The sequence below is a fragment of the Dromiciops gliroides genome, chromosome 1 (assembly GCF_019393635.1).
Source record: "Dromiciops gliroides isolate mDroGli1 chromosome 1, mDroGli1.pri, whole genome shotgun sequence".
NCBI classification, from domain to species: domain Eukaryota; kingdom Metazoa; phylum Chordata; class Mammalia; order Microbiotheria; family Microbiotheriidae; genus Dromiciops; species Dromiciops gliroides.
Genome location: NC_057861.1, coordinates 556,360,428 through 556,376,342, shown reverse-complemented (window position 1 = coordinate 556,376,342; position 15,915 = coordinate 556,360,428). Strand labels below are relative to the sequence as shown.

Genomic DNA, 15,915 nt, shown 5'->3' with positions numbered 1-15,915 from the left:
TAGGCAAAACTGAAAAATAAGGAAGCTCAATTTTTAGTGATTCTATATCCCTTTTCTATGAACTTTTCCTCCTTTAAGCAGAATTGTTAAGTGCCCAAGGGTAGAGTAATCAGATCACATTAATCTGTCCTAATTAGCAATCAAAAGTACTTATTCAGCATTTTGGAATGTGTTAGCACAGGACAGTTTGCCACTATGAGAGACTGGATTTTTTTCCAAGACCCAAGAACATTTGCATATTAAAAAGAACATTAAAAGGTCCAGAATTATTACATTGGAAGGTATTTAGTTCAAATAAGCAACAAATTGCAAATTTAACAAATATCTATTAATTTGGGCACTGAATTCAGAGCGCTATTATAAAAACTATTTGCAAATGGAAAGCAGCACTGACACATCTAAGTAAAGAGAACGTTTGACTAGGATTCTATTTCTATAAACTATCATAAATAGAGAAACACAGTGCATACCTCACCTGGGGAATCCAAGAGCCAAATGAGCAGCCCCTTTTTTACCTGTCTGATGACTTTTCCTGGGTTTTAGCAGCAAAAATGTATGTGGGGACTTGTGACCTGGATGGGGGGGAGGGCTAGCTCACCTAAATAAAAAGAGATTTATTAGGAGAGAGTGATATATGGCTGGGGAACAGATCACCTTGGTGACCACCCCAGAACAATATTACTTTAAAAACAGATTTAGGGGCAGCTAGGTGGCGCCGTGGATAGAGCACCAGCCCTGGAGTCAGGAGTACCTGAGTTCAAATCCGGCCTTAGACACTTAACACTTACTAGCTGTGTGACCCTGGGCAAGTCACTTAACCCCAATTGCCTCACTAAAAAAAAACCAAACAAACAAATAAACAAAAAAAAAAAACAGATTTAATGTGATTTCTCATTGTGCAATAAAACTGGACAGTAGTGAAATGTAAAATTTCATCACCTGAAACTTGAATCACTGTAGAAGACCTTGAATTAGCATAACTTAGCTTTAGGAGCTTCATAATAATTTAAATATTCACAGATAAAATACATTAATTACATTCAGTTGAATTTGTTGATTTTGACCTGGAATCCCTCCAATACTTATTTTAAATTCATTCATTTTTAGTAGATGTGGAAAAAAATGACTAAATTATATTAAACCTTCATATTGCAAACAATATCTTCTGACCATGCTTCCTTGAGACTGCCATATCTATAATTTCTTTGTTCATCTTTCACTGATCTGTCTTCATTTCATAGAAACTATAGCAAAACCACAATATTTGAATTAATTGGAAAATAAGTTTGAATTATTTCTAAAAACCCTTAGAATGTTTTAACACAATTTTATTACATTTGGGTATGGATAAGAATGTTAATTAAAAGTCACATGACCAACAAGCTAGATGACTAGATACTTTCTTTGATCATTACAACTTCTCAAACTTTTTCAAAATAGGTATTGCGGGTAAGAAATGGTAAATTTCAGCTATCTCCAAAGTCAGACACCAAGAACACTAACTAGGTAACAGCCCAATAAATTAACAACAGGAGAAATAATTTCATAATTCATAATATTATCTATTACTCAGCACTACACCTCCACCAGGCATCAAGGTTATGCAACAGAATAAAACTATGTGTGCCCTTCACCTGCCTCCCTGAATTTCAGGAAAAGAAAAGGTCAGAGGCTTGCTCCACTTTGGAATGTAACATGGCAGCCCTATTTTCAGCAACTCGGTCAAAGAAATGAAAAACAAAGGGAATTGCATAAAAGTGCCAGCATGTAAAGCATTAAGTCTGAAGGAAGGAGTCTGACATCTAGCTAGTTATCAGACCACTCATTTTATTTCAGTAGAAGGGGAATCAGGTTTCTTGCATGTAAATGACATGTAGAAGAGCCAGAATGGCATGGACACAGAGATGCCATTTTATCACAAATAGGAAATAATGATGAAAGGGAAGGACACGTGGTAGTAATAAACTGCTCAATCAAGGACATATGATAATGCATACCATGGGCTAATACTCTTCTCTCTCACTTGCAGAAACTTGTATTTATAAAAGTGAAGTACAACACAAAAATGAGACAAAGTGACAAATTCTAGGCTAGAGTTAAGATGGTTGAGAAAGGTCAGAACATGGCTGAGTTCTTCCAAATTCCCCTTCAAAAAATTTAAATAATGCTTTAAAACAATTCTGTAGTGGTAGAACCCACAGATAGAGTAGAATTATTTTTCCAGCTCAAGACAACTTAGAAGGCTGTCAGGAAAGTCTATCACACCAGGGTAGGTGTTGACCACTATCCAACACAGGTTGTGCTAGTGCAGCCCACCCCCAAACAGATGAGCAGCAGGCTTTGGGAGTAATTGAATCAGTGGTAGCACTGGGTGCTTCTGGAGCTCTCAAACCACAGAGAGTAAGAGGGTGAGGTAACTGGTAAGAAAAAGATTAGAGGGCTCCCATTGCTAGCAATGTGTTCAGGACTCTGTTGCATTGTCCATATGTAGATCTGGGTTGCAGTCCTGGGTAGTAGTCCCATGATGCCAGAGTTTGCAGCCTTAAGAAAACAGGGATCTTGTCATAGTTGCAAGGCAGAAAAGAGGGCTTGTGGTTGCTCACAGATCAGAACACAGCACAGTAAGCAGAATAGTAATCACTCCTTTCCTTAAATCATTTCACCTTAGACTAGCAGAAAATGTATAGACCACCAGAACTTGCTGTAAAACAGCTGAACAAAAAACAAACAAAAAAAATCCCTTAATGTTGAGACTGTGTCACCTGTAGCCCAGGAACTGAAATAACTGACTTTAATATAAAGTTAAAAGTTGGGAAATAGATTAGGAAATGAGCCAATAACAAAAAACAAAAAACAAAAAGAATGATGACCAGAGAAAATTGCTACATGACAGAGATCGAAACACAAACTCAGAAGACAACAAAGTGAAAATTGCTATCTTAGAACCAAAAAGAATTGCTGAAAGAGCTCAAAAAGGATTTTAAAAACAAATAATATAAGTAAAGGGAAAAAAAGGGGAAAGAAATGAGAGTGATGCAAGAAAATCATGAAAGGAGTCAATAAAGGTAAAGTAGACACAAAAAATACTAAAGAAAACAACACCTTAAAAACATAACAGGCGAAATGTTTTTTGAAGTGGTACAAAAATTCACTGGAGAAATCCCTAAAAAAAATAATTGGCAAAATGGAAAATGATGTACAAAAGCTAAATAAAGAAAACAATTCCTTAAAAATTAAAATTAGGAAAGTGAAAGCTAATGACTCCATGAGACAACAATAAGCTATGATTTTTTAAAATTAAAAACAAAAGAAAAAGTGAAATATCTCATTGGAAAAAGAACTGAACTGGAAAATAGATTGAGGAGAGATATTTTATGAATTATTGGACTACCTGAAAGCCATGATAAAAATAGTATCTAGAAATAATTTTCTCACATACACACACACACACACACACACACACAGAGCAAAAGTCACTGCCCTAAAATTTTAGAACCATAGGGTAAAAATAGAAAGAAAAAAATACAATACAAACCTCTGACATTCCAAAATGAAAACTCTAAGAAATATTATAGCCACATTCCAAAATTCTGAGGGCAAAGACAAAATATTGCAATGTGGCTAGAGAGAAACAATTCAAATATCATGGAGCCAGGAGGATAACACAAATTTTAGGAGTGTCTATTTCAAAGGATATGATAACTTGGAATACGATATTCAGGGCAGTGAAGGAGCTAAGGTTACAACAAAGAATTAACTACCCAGAAAATCTGAGTATAATCCTTCAGGGTAAAAAATGGATATTCAATGGAATAGAGGACTTTAAAGCATTCCTGATTAAAATACCAGAGCTGAATACAAAATTTGACTTTCAAATACAATACTCAAGAGAAGCATAAAAAGGTAAACAGGAAAGAGAAATCATAAGGGATCAATGAAGAATGATAGTAAATAACACTTAACGCTGGTTCTTTAAAAGCTAATATAAACAAACTATAGATGATAGGATATAAAAAAGAGGGTAGCTAAATAAAGGATAACATTAATAAGATGAAAAGTAAATGAAATTAGAAGGGAAAAATTATTAAATCCTCCTATGCATGAAAACATGAGAATAGAAATGTTTTATTTCTTTTGTATTTTTATTTTTCTCAAATACATATAAAATTATTAATATTCATTTTTAGAAATTTGAGTTCCAAATACTCTCCTTTCATCTCTTACATCCTTCCTCCTTGAGAAGAAAATCTAATTAATACGGATTTTGCATGTGTAGTCATGCAAAATATATTTCTATATTAGCTTTATTGCAAAAGAACAAAACAGAACAAAAATAAAGAAAAGTAAAGTTTTATAAGGTATGTTTCAATCTGCAGACTTTATCAGTTCTTTCTCTGGCAGTTGATAGTATTTTTCATCATAAGTCCTTCAGGATTGAATTGCTGAAAATAGCTAAGTCATTCACAGTTGATCATCCTACAATATTACTATTACTAACCTGGTTCTGCTTCCTTTGCTGCATCAGTTCATCTAAGTCTTTCCAGGTTTTTGTTTTTTAAACAATCTAATCACTATTTCTTATAAAACAATATTATTCCATCAAATAATATACCAAAACCTGTTTAGACATTCCTCGATTTATGGACATCCCTTCAACTTCATTTTTTTTTTTTTGTCAAAATGTAGGGGGCGGCTAAGTGGCACAGTGCATAAAGCACCGGCCCTGGATTCAGGAGGACTTGAGTTCAAATCCGGCCTCAGACACTTGACACTTACTAGCTGTGTGACCCTGGACAAGTCACTTAACCCCCATTGCCCTGCAAAAAAAAAAAATGTATATATAGGTTGTTGGTTTTTATATTCCTTTCCTTTTTTATTATTGGGATACAGAGTTAATAGTGGTATTATTAGCATACAGTGAATGCATATATATATATACACATATGTGTGTATTATGGATGGATGGATGGATGGAGAGAGAGAGAGGAGAGAGAGAGAGAAAGAATGCCTTTTAGGCATAGTTCCAAATTATTCCTCTCCAGAAAGGTAGGATCAGTTCACAATTCCATTAACAGAACACTAGTGTCCGAATTTTTTCACATCCCCTCCAAAATTTTTCATTTTCCTTTTCTGTTCTATTATTCAATTTCTTTCTTTCTTTCTTTCTTTCTTTCTTTCTTTCTTTCTTTCTTTCTTTCTTTCTTTCTTTCTTCCTTTCTTTCTTTCTTTCTCTCTCTCTCTCTCTCTCTCTCTTTCTTTCTTTCTTTCTTTCTTTCTTTCTTTCTTTTTTTCTTTCTTTCTTTTTTTTGGTGAGGCAATTGGGGTTAAGTCACTAGCCAGGGACACACAGCTAGTATTAAGTGTCTAAGGCCAGATTTGAACTCAGGTCCTCCTGAATCCAGGGTTGGTGCTCTATCCACTGTGCCACCTAGCTGCCCCTCTATTAGTCAATTTCATAGGTGTGAGGTAGTACCTGAAAGGGCATTTAATGTAGATTATCATTTTAAAGTTGTTTGGAGAGATATTTTGGAGAGTTCAGGTAAGTTCCTGTTTCTACTCCACCACAATGTGACTGTCCTTATGAGTAATACTTTCAAAAACATAAAATAAATAACTACTAGAAACCAAAATAGAGATTTAAAAAATACTCTAGGGAAGAGAGTGAAAAAAAAATTGAAACTAGCAATCTTATAAAACCAAATGTTGAAAACTATCTCTACATGTACCTGGAAAATAATAAAATACTTTCATAATTTAAAAAAGACTCCAGTGTCAGAAAAAGAACTAGAACTATTTATAAAGAAAATACCAAAAAATAAACTTTCAAAAAAACAATTAATATCAATATTACACATTTTTTCTTAAAAATTGAGAAAGTACGATACTAAATTCCTTTTATGAGTCAAACATAAGTCTAAAATCTAAATCAGGGAATAACAAAACATAGAAGGAAAACTATAAACCAATATAATTAATAAATATTGATTTTAAAATGTTATATTAATTCCTGGGAGGAATACTTCATCCTGGCTGATAACAGGTACGCATGGATAGTTTTCAGTAGGGAAACAAATATAGTCATGTTAAAAGCAAAAACATCCCAAACATTGTGATTATTTTAAGAAATACTATAAGTCTTTGAAAAAACTACAACCATCTCTGCTAAACTTGTGCTAAAAGCTCTATAAAGGTAGAGTTAAAGGGACATTTTTAATACCAGAAAAAATGTCTAAAAGTGAAAGCAAATATCATATACCATGTAGATGCACTAGTTTTCTAATGAATATAGCTATAAAATCCATAAACTATTCAGAAATTAATTGACCAAGTACACAAAATATTTAGATAGATTCAATTAATAAGTGTTCCTTAAAGAAATAAAGAACAACTTAAATAAATAGAAGAATATTCCAGTGCTCATGGCTGGATTATTCCAATATCATAAAATTTACAATATTGACAAAGTAAATTTATAGTTTTAATGTTATATCAATTATACCATAAAAGAAATACTTTAAATAACTTAATAAAATAATAGAATTCATTTAACATAGGATATATAATAAGGGAAATAATGAAAAGTTGTAGAGGTAAAAGGGGACAGTTTTTATAGCCTTTTAACAGTATTGTAAAGCAGCAGCAATCAAACTCATATGGTACTCAATAAAAATAGAAATGCTGATCAATGGAACAGATTAGACAAGGAAGAATTAGAAACAATGTAATTCAATAATTCATTGTTATTAACAAATTACTTAGGAAATAATTCCCTATTTGGTTAAAATAAGTTATTGGAGAAATGAAAGTATTTTTGCAAATATTAAGCTCACACTAACACTATATATCATATTCCACAATTCATTCTAAAGACCTAAATTGCATTAGTATTAAAGAGTGTGTGCTTTTCTTGCTAGGCTCCTAACATGTCGGAGCACTATCTGGGCTCTCTCTATGCAATCTGGATCCATCCTTCCTCCTGGAGTGTTCCTCCAAAGTCTCATCATCAAGACTGAACCTATGACCCTTTGGGATACCCTTAAAGGCCACAATGGCTGGGTGACCCAGATCGCTACAACTCCCCAGTTCCCAGACATGATCCTGTCAGCCTCCAAGATAAGACCATTATTATGTGGAAGCTTACCAGAGATGAAACAAACTATGGGATCCCCTAGCATGCCCTCAGGGGTCACTCACATTTTGTTAGTGATGTGTTATTTCCTCTGATGGCCAGTTTGCACTCTTGGGCTCCTGGGATGGCACACTAAGACTGTGGGATCTTACAACTGGCACTACCACCAGGCGCTTTGTTGGTCACACCAAGGATGTGCTGAGTGTAGCCTTCTCTTCAGACAACCTGCCAGATTGTCTCTGGTTACCAGGATAAGACTATCAAGTTTTGGAACACCCTGGGTGTCTGTAAATACACTGTGCAGGATGAGAGCCACTCAGAGTGGGTGTCCTGTGTTCATTTTTCACCCAATAGCAGCAACCCTATCATTTTCTCCTGTGGCTGGGGCAAACTGATCAAGGTCTGGAACTTGGCCAACTGCAAACTGAAGACAAACCACATTGGCCACACAGGCTACCTAAACACAGTTACAGTTTCTCCTGATGGCTCTCTCTGTACCTCTAGAAGCAAGGATGGTCAGGCCATGCTGTGGGACCTCAATGAGGGTAAACACCTCTATACTTTGGATGGTGGTAATATAATCAATGCCCTTTGCTTCAGCCCCAATCACTACTGGCTCTGTGCTGCCACTGGGCCCTGCATCAAGATCTGGGACCTAGAGGGTAAAATCATTGTGGATGAGCTTAAGCAAGAAGTGATCAGCAGCAGCAGCAGCAAGGCTGAGCCTCCCCAGTGTACTTCGTTAGCCTGGTCTGCTGATGGTCAGATTCTATTTGCTGGATACACAGAAAACTTGCTGCAGGTGGGGCAAGTGACCATTGGCACTCAATAAAAGGATCAAGTATAATAAAATTTTGAAATAAAGACCTTAATTTCTGCCTTTTGAAAAAAATAAATAGTGTGTTATGAAAATATAAAAGAAGCAGGTCATATGCCTCACACAGCTATAGGAAGGAGATGTTTTCTTTTTTAAATTTTATTGACACATTTTAATTTTTTAATTATAAAAGTATTTTATTATTTTCCAGTTACATGGAGAGATAGCTTTCAACATTTGTTTTTATAAGATTTCTAGATTCAAATTTTTCTCCCTCTCCCACTCCCCAAAACAACAAGTAATCTGATATAGTTTACATATGTACAATAACATTTTCTTTTCTTTTTTTTTTATTGAGGCAACTGGGGTTAAGTGACTTGCCTAGGGTCACACAACTAGTAAGTGTTAAGTGTCTGAAGCCAGATTTAAACTCAGGTACTCCTGACTCCAGGACCGGTGCTCTATCCACTGTGCCACCTAGCTGCTCCTACAATAACATTTTAAACATATTTCTGGATTAGTCATATTATAAGAGAAGAATCAGAGCAATAAGGAAAAACTTCATAAAAGAAACACAACAGCACCAAAAACAAAAGAATTAGTATGGTTCAATCTGCATCCATATTCCACAGTTCTTTTTTTTTTCTTCTAGATTTGGAGAGTCTTTTCCATCATGAGCCCTTTGGAACTATCTTGTATCATTGTATTGCTGAGAATAATCAAGTCTATCACAGTTGATCAACACAAAATGTTGTTGATACTGTGTACAATGTTCTCCTGGTTCTGCTCATCTCACTTATCATCAATTCATGCAAGTCCTTCCTGGTTTCCCTGAAATCTGCCTGCTCATCATTTCTTACAGAACAATAGAATTCCATTACATTCATATACCAAAATTGTTCAGCCATTCCCCAGTTGATGGTCAGCGCCTCAACTTCCAATTTCTTGCCACCACAAAAAGAGCTATAAATATTTTTGTACATGTGGGTCCTTTTCCCTTTTTATGATCTCTTTGGGGAAAAGTCCCAATAGTGGTACTTCTGGGTCAAGGGGTATGCACAGCTTTATAGCCCTTTGGGCATAGTTCCAAACTGCTCTCCAGAATTGTTGGATCAGTCCACAGCTCCACAAACAATGCATTAGTTTACCAATTTTTCCATAGCTTCTCCAACATTTATTATTTTCCTCTTTTGTCATATTAGACAATCTGATAGGTGTCAGGTGGTACCTCAGAGTTGTTTTAATTTGCATTTCTCTATTCAACAGTGATTTAGAGCATTTTTTCATGTGACAATAGATAGCTTTGATTTCTTCATCAGAAAACTGCCTGTTCATATCCTTTGCCCATTTCTCATTTGGGGAATGACTTGGATTCTTATAAATTTGATTTAGTTCTTGATATATCTTAGAAATGAAAACTTTGTCAGAAACACTGGCTATAAAAATGTTTCCTACCTTTCTGCCTCCCTTCTAATTTTGGATGCATTGCTGTTTGTACAAAACCTTTTTAATTTAATGTAATCAAAACCATCCATTTTGCATTTTATAATACTCTTTATCTCTTGTTTGGTCATAAACTGTAGGAGATGTTTTCTTAAAGGAGTAAAGCAATTAATTATAAAAAATAAATAAACTGACTAAATGAAACTGAAAAGCTTCTCTGTGCACATGCACACACACAAAATAAAAGATGAACCTAGCATAAGAAGGGAAAAGGTCAAATAAGGGGGAAAAACTTCATATCAAATTTCTCTCATAAGGATTTGGCATCTAAGATAAATAATTAATATATACATGGGTGTATGTTTGTATATATACACACCCATACACATATACATACATATATACATTATACAGAGATGTATTATGTATGTGTTAATACATATATAACCAAAAGCTATTTGTTGTCCGAGATAAATACACAATTAACATATATAGTTATATAGAGGTTGCCAAAAGCTGTTTCCCAATGGACTAATGCTTTAAAGGATATGAGCAATTCTCAAAATAAGAATTGAAAACCTGTTAATCATTAAATGAAAGAATGCTCTAAATCACTAATAATAAAAAATGCAAATTAAAATAACCCTGAGGTTTCCCCTCATGCATTGCAAATATGCAAATATGACAAAAATGGGAGGTCAATATTGGCAGGATTGTGCCAAGATAGGCACATTATTTCATTGTTTAGGGGCCTATGAATCAGATTAAGTATTTTTGGAAAGTGATTCGGGGTAGGCAGAGCCAAGTTGATGGAGAGAAGCCAGCAAGTTGCCTGAACTCTCCTTTAGTTCCCTCAAAAATCAAGCCTCTAAATGGATTCTGAAACTACAGAACCAACAAAAAGACAGAGACACAATCTTCCAACCTGAGATAATTTAGGAAAGTTCAGGAAAGGTCAGTCTTACTCAGGCAAAAGAGGAGCTCAGTGCACCTCAGTGCAGTGCAACATGGAGAAGATCTGGGTAAGTTAGCAGGAAGCTCTAGGCCACACCTGAGCAACTGAAGCCTCTTGACCCTGGCTCAGCAAGCTGGTGGTGCAACAGGACAGTAGGGAGATCCACCAGGACCAGTTGAGAGGGGAGTCTGCCAGATAGAAGGCCACCCACCGGACAAGTGTGACCAGGCCTGGCCATCCCAGCACACTAGGGGCAATTACAGGGAGCAAGCTCAGGATGGTGACAAATCCACAAGCCATAGAGGCCTCAGAGGAGAAAGCCAGTGATACAGCCCTTATACCCCAGCATAACAACCTTGAAACAGTAACCCTGGTGCCCCAGGAGCAGACCTCAACTTTAAAAAAAAAAAGCTGCAATATGCATAAGAAACAAAAAAAGAGCTCTTACCACTGAGATCTTCTGTGGTGACAGGGAAGGACTAAAGAAAAAACTCAGATAAAAACAATCCTTTCAAACTGCCTACATGTGAAGCCTCAAGAGGAAAGATGAATTGGTCTCAAGAACAAAAAGCCTTTTTGGAAGAGCTCACAAAGGATTTTTAAAATCAATTGAGAAAGGTAGAAGAAAAATGGGGAGAGAAATGAAAGCAACACAAGGAAATTATGAAAACAGAATCAGCAGCTTGGAAAAGGAAGCACAAAGATTGACTGAAGAAAACAATTCCTTAAAAAATTCATTTGGCCAAATGGAAAAGAATGTACATAATCTCACTGAAGAAAAGAATGCCTAAAAATTTAAATTGGATAGTTGGAAGCTAATGATTCCATGAGACACCAGGAATCAGTCAAACAGAATCAAAAGAAGAAAAAAATAGAAGAAAATGTGAAATACCTCATTGGAAAGGCAACTGACTTGGAAAATAGATCCAGGAGAGACAATATGAGAATTATTCAACTGTCTGGAAGCCATGATCAGAAAAAAGAGTCTAGACACCATATTCCAGGAAATCTATTTATTTATTTATTTAATTGTAGTGAGGCAATTGGGGTTAAGTGACTTGCCCAGGGTCACACAGCTAGTAAGTGTTAAGTGTCTGAGGCTGGATTTGAACTCAGGTACTCCTGACTCCAGGGCCGGTGCTCTATCCACTGTGCCACCTAGCTGTCCCCTCCAGGAAATCATTAAGGAGAACTTTCCTGATATTATAGAATCAGAGGATAAAATCATCATTGAAAGAATCCACCAATCACCTCATGAAAGAGACCCCAAAAGGGAAACCCTAAGGAATATTGTAGCCAAATTCCAGAATTACCAAGTGAAGGAGAAAATACTCCAAGCAGCCAGAAAGAAGCAATTTAGATATCATGGAGCCACAGTCAGGATTTCTTAGACCCGGCAGCTTCAACATTAAAGGAATTCAAGGCTTGAAATATATATATATATATATATATATATATATATATATATATATATATATATATATATATATACACACACACACACACACACATATATACATATATATACATATATATATACATACACACATATGTATATATATATATATATATGCAGACAGAAGGATTATAGACAGAGGGTATAAATATAAATTGTCTTTGATGTGATAATATAAATGAAATTGAGGGGGTAAAAAGTAGCTTATGGGTAGAAGAGGAAAGGAGAGATGGAATGGGGTGCAAAAAAACTATTACAATAGAGGGAAATAAAGGAGGGGTCAACATTGTTTCAACCTTACTCTCACAAGATTTCATTCAAAGAAGGAATAACATATACATTCATTTGGATGAAGAAATTTAACTTATTCTTTAGGGGGAGTAAAACTGTAAGGAGAAAAGGGGGGACTGATAAAATGGAGGGCAGAAGCAGGGGAGAAAAGGGTAAAGAAAAGGGAGAGGGGTTAATAAAAGGGAGAGCAAATTGGAAGAGGCAGGGGTAAGAAGCAAAACATTGGTGAGGAAGAATAGGGTGAAAAGGGGGGAAAAGTACAAAGGGGGTACATAGGATGGAGGGAAATAAACAGTTAGTAATAATAACTGAATGTGAATGGAATGAACTCTGCCATAAAATGGAATTGAATAGCACAGTGGATTAAAAACCAGAATCCTACAATGTGTTGTTTATAAGAAACACATTTGAAGCAGAGAGATACACACAGAGTAAAGGTAAAACGTTGGAGCAGAATATATTGTGCTTCAGCTGAAGTAAAAAAAGCAGGGGTAGCAATCCTTATCTCAGACAAAGCAAAGGCAAAAATAGATCTAATTAAAAGCTCTAAATGCTTACATGAATAAAAAAGAGAAAGAGGAGATTAACGAATTGGGCATGCAACTTAAAAAGCTAGAAAAAGAACAAATTAGAAATCCCCAATTAGATACTAAACTAGAGGTCCTGAAAATTAAAGGAGAAATTAATAAGATTGAAAGCAAGGAAACTATAGAATTAATCAATAAAACTAAGAGCTGGTTTTATGAAAAAACCAATAAAATATTGGTTAATTTGATTAAACAAAAGAAAGAAGAAAACCAAATTACTAGTATCAAAAATGAAAAGGCTGATGTTACTAACAATGAAGTGGAAATGAAATCAATAATTAGGAATTATTTTGCCCAACTGTATGCCAATAAATTTGACAGTCTAAATGAAATGGATGAATATTTACAAAAATACAAACTGCCCAGGTTAACTGAAGAGGAAATAAAATCCTTAAATAAACCCATATTAGAAAAAGAAATTGAACAAGCCATTAATGAACTCCCTAAGAAAAAATCCCCAGGGCCAGATGGGTTTACAGGTGAATTTTACCAAACATTTAAAGAACAATTAATTCCAATATTATACAAATTATTTGGAAAAATAGGTGAAGAAGGAGTTCTACCAAATTCGTTTTGTGACAAAAATATGGTGGTGATACCAAAACCAGGCAAAGCAAAAACAGAGAAAGAAAATTATAGACCAATTTCCCTAATGAATATTGATGCTAAAATTTTAAATAAGATATTAGCAAGGAGATTACAGCAAGTGATCACCAGGATAATACACTATGACCAGGTGAGATTTATACCAGGAATGCAAGGCTGGTTCAACATTAAGAAAACTATTAACAAAATCAACCACATCAATAAGAAAACTAACTAAAATCATATGATTATCTCAATAGATGCAGAGAAAGCTTTTGACAAAATACTGCACCCATTCCTAATAAAAACACTAGAGAGCTTAGGAATAGGTGGAGCTTTCCTTAAAATAATAAGCAGTATCTACCTAAACCCATCCGTAAGCATTATATGTAATGGAGAAAAGTTAGAGGCCTTCCAATACATCATGGCTGAAACAGGGATGTCCATTATGACTTCTATTATTTAATATTGTACTAGAAATGTTAGCTAAAGCATTAAGAGAAGAAAAAGGAATTAAAGGAATTAGAATAAGCAAGGAAGAAACAAAACTATCATTCTTTGCAGATGATATGATGGTATACTTAGAGAATCCTAGAGAATCAACTTCAAAATTACTTGAAAAAAATGAACAACTTTAGCAATGTCTCAGAATATAAAAGAAGTCCACATAAATCATCAGCATTTCTGTATATGACCAACAAAGTTCAGCAGCAAGAGATAGAAAGAGAAATTCCACTTAAAGTAAAGGTAGACTTGCCAAAACAAACCCAGGAACTCTATGAACAGAATTACAAAACACTTTGCAGACAAATCAAATAAGATCTAAATAATTGGAAAAAATATCAATTGCTTATGGATAGGCTTAGCTAATATAGTAAAAATGACAATTCTACCTAAATTAATTTACTTATTCAGTGCCATACCAGACTACCTAAAATTATTTTATGGAGTTAGAAAAAATAATAACAAAATTCAAAAAGTCAAGAATATCAAGGGAACTAATGAAAAAAATGCACAGGAAGGTGGGCTAGCTGTACCAAATCTGAAGCTATAATATAAAGCAAGAGTCATCAAAACTATTTGGTACTGGCTAAGAAATAGAGTGGTGGATCCATGGAATAAGTTAGCCAAAGGACACACAGTAGTAAATGACTTTAGTAATCTACTGTTTGATAAATCCAAAGACTCCAGCTTCTGGGATAGGACTTCAATATTGGACAGAAACTGCTGGGAAAACTTGAGGATGGTATGACAGAAACTCAGCATAGACCAACATTTTACACCTTATACTAAAATAAGGTCAAAATGGGTACATGATTTAGACATAACAGGTGATATCATCGGTAAATTAGGAGAGGAAGGAATGGTTTACCTCTCAGATCTTTGGAAAGGAGAACAGTTTATGACTAAACAAGAGATAGAGAATATTATGAAATGCAAAAATGGATGATTTTGATTACCTTAAATTAAAAAGGTTTTGTACAAACAGAATCAATGCATCCAAAATTAGAAGGGAGGCAGAAAGCTCAAAATAATTTTTATAGCCATTATTTCTTACAAAGACATCATTTCTAAAATGTATTGGGAACTAAATCAAATTTATAAGAATCCAAGTCATTACCCAATTGAGAAATGGGCAAAGGATATGAATAGGCAGTTTTCTGATAAAAAAATCAAAGCTATCTATTGTCATATGAAAAAATTCTCTAAATCACTATTGATTAGAGAAATACAAATTAAAACAACTCTGAGGTACCACCTGACATCTATCAGATTGTCTAATATGACAAAAAAGGAAAATAATAAATGTTGGAGAAGCTGTGGAAAAATTGGTAAACTAATGTATTGTTGGTGGAGTTGTGAACTGATCCCACCATTCTGTAGAGCAGTTTGGAACTATGCCTAAAGGGCTATAAAGCTGTGCATACCCTTTGACCCAGAAATACCACTATTAGGTCTTTTTCCAAAAGAGATCATAAAAAAGGGGAAAGGACCCACATGTACAAAAATATTTATAGGTGTTCTTTCTGTGGTTGCACGGAATTAGAAACTGAGGAGATGCCCATCAACTGGGGAATGGCTAAACAAGTTGTGGTATATGAATGTAATGAAATACTATTGTGCTGTAAGAATCGATGAGTAGGCAGATTTCAGAGAAACCTGGAAGGACTTACATGAACTCATGCTGAGTCAGATGAGCAGAACCAGGAGAACATTGTACACACTATCAACAACATTGTGTATTGATCAGCTGTTATAGAGTCAGCCATGCAATGGTCCAAGATAGGTCCACAGGACTCATGATGGAAAATGTTCTCCAAATACAGAAAAAAAGAACTATGGAATCTAGAAGCTGATTGAACCATACTATCTCTATTTTATTTTGTTTTTCTTTTTTTTTTGCTTTACCTTTTTGCTCTGATTCTTCTTGCACAGCATGACTAATGTAGAAATATGTTTAATGTGATTGTACATTTATAACCTTCATTGAATTGCTTGGGGGGGAGGGAAGGGAAGGAGAAAAAATTGAAACTAGAAATCTTATAATAACCAATGTTGCAAACTAACTCTATGGCAAAAAAGAAAGTGATTCAGAATTATGAAAAGAATATATCTAAAATGCCAAATACTTTGATCCAGATATTCTAGTAC

General features: G+C 34.8%; 1 pseudogene; it reads left to right on the top strand.

The window, feature by feature from the left end:
* Positions 1 to 7,014: 7,014 nt before the first annotated feature.
* Positions 7,015 to 7,961, top strand: LOC122735785 (annotated as a pseudogene).
* The last annotated feature ends 7,954 nt before the right edge of the window (positions 7,962 to 15,915 follow it).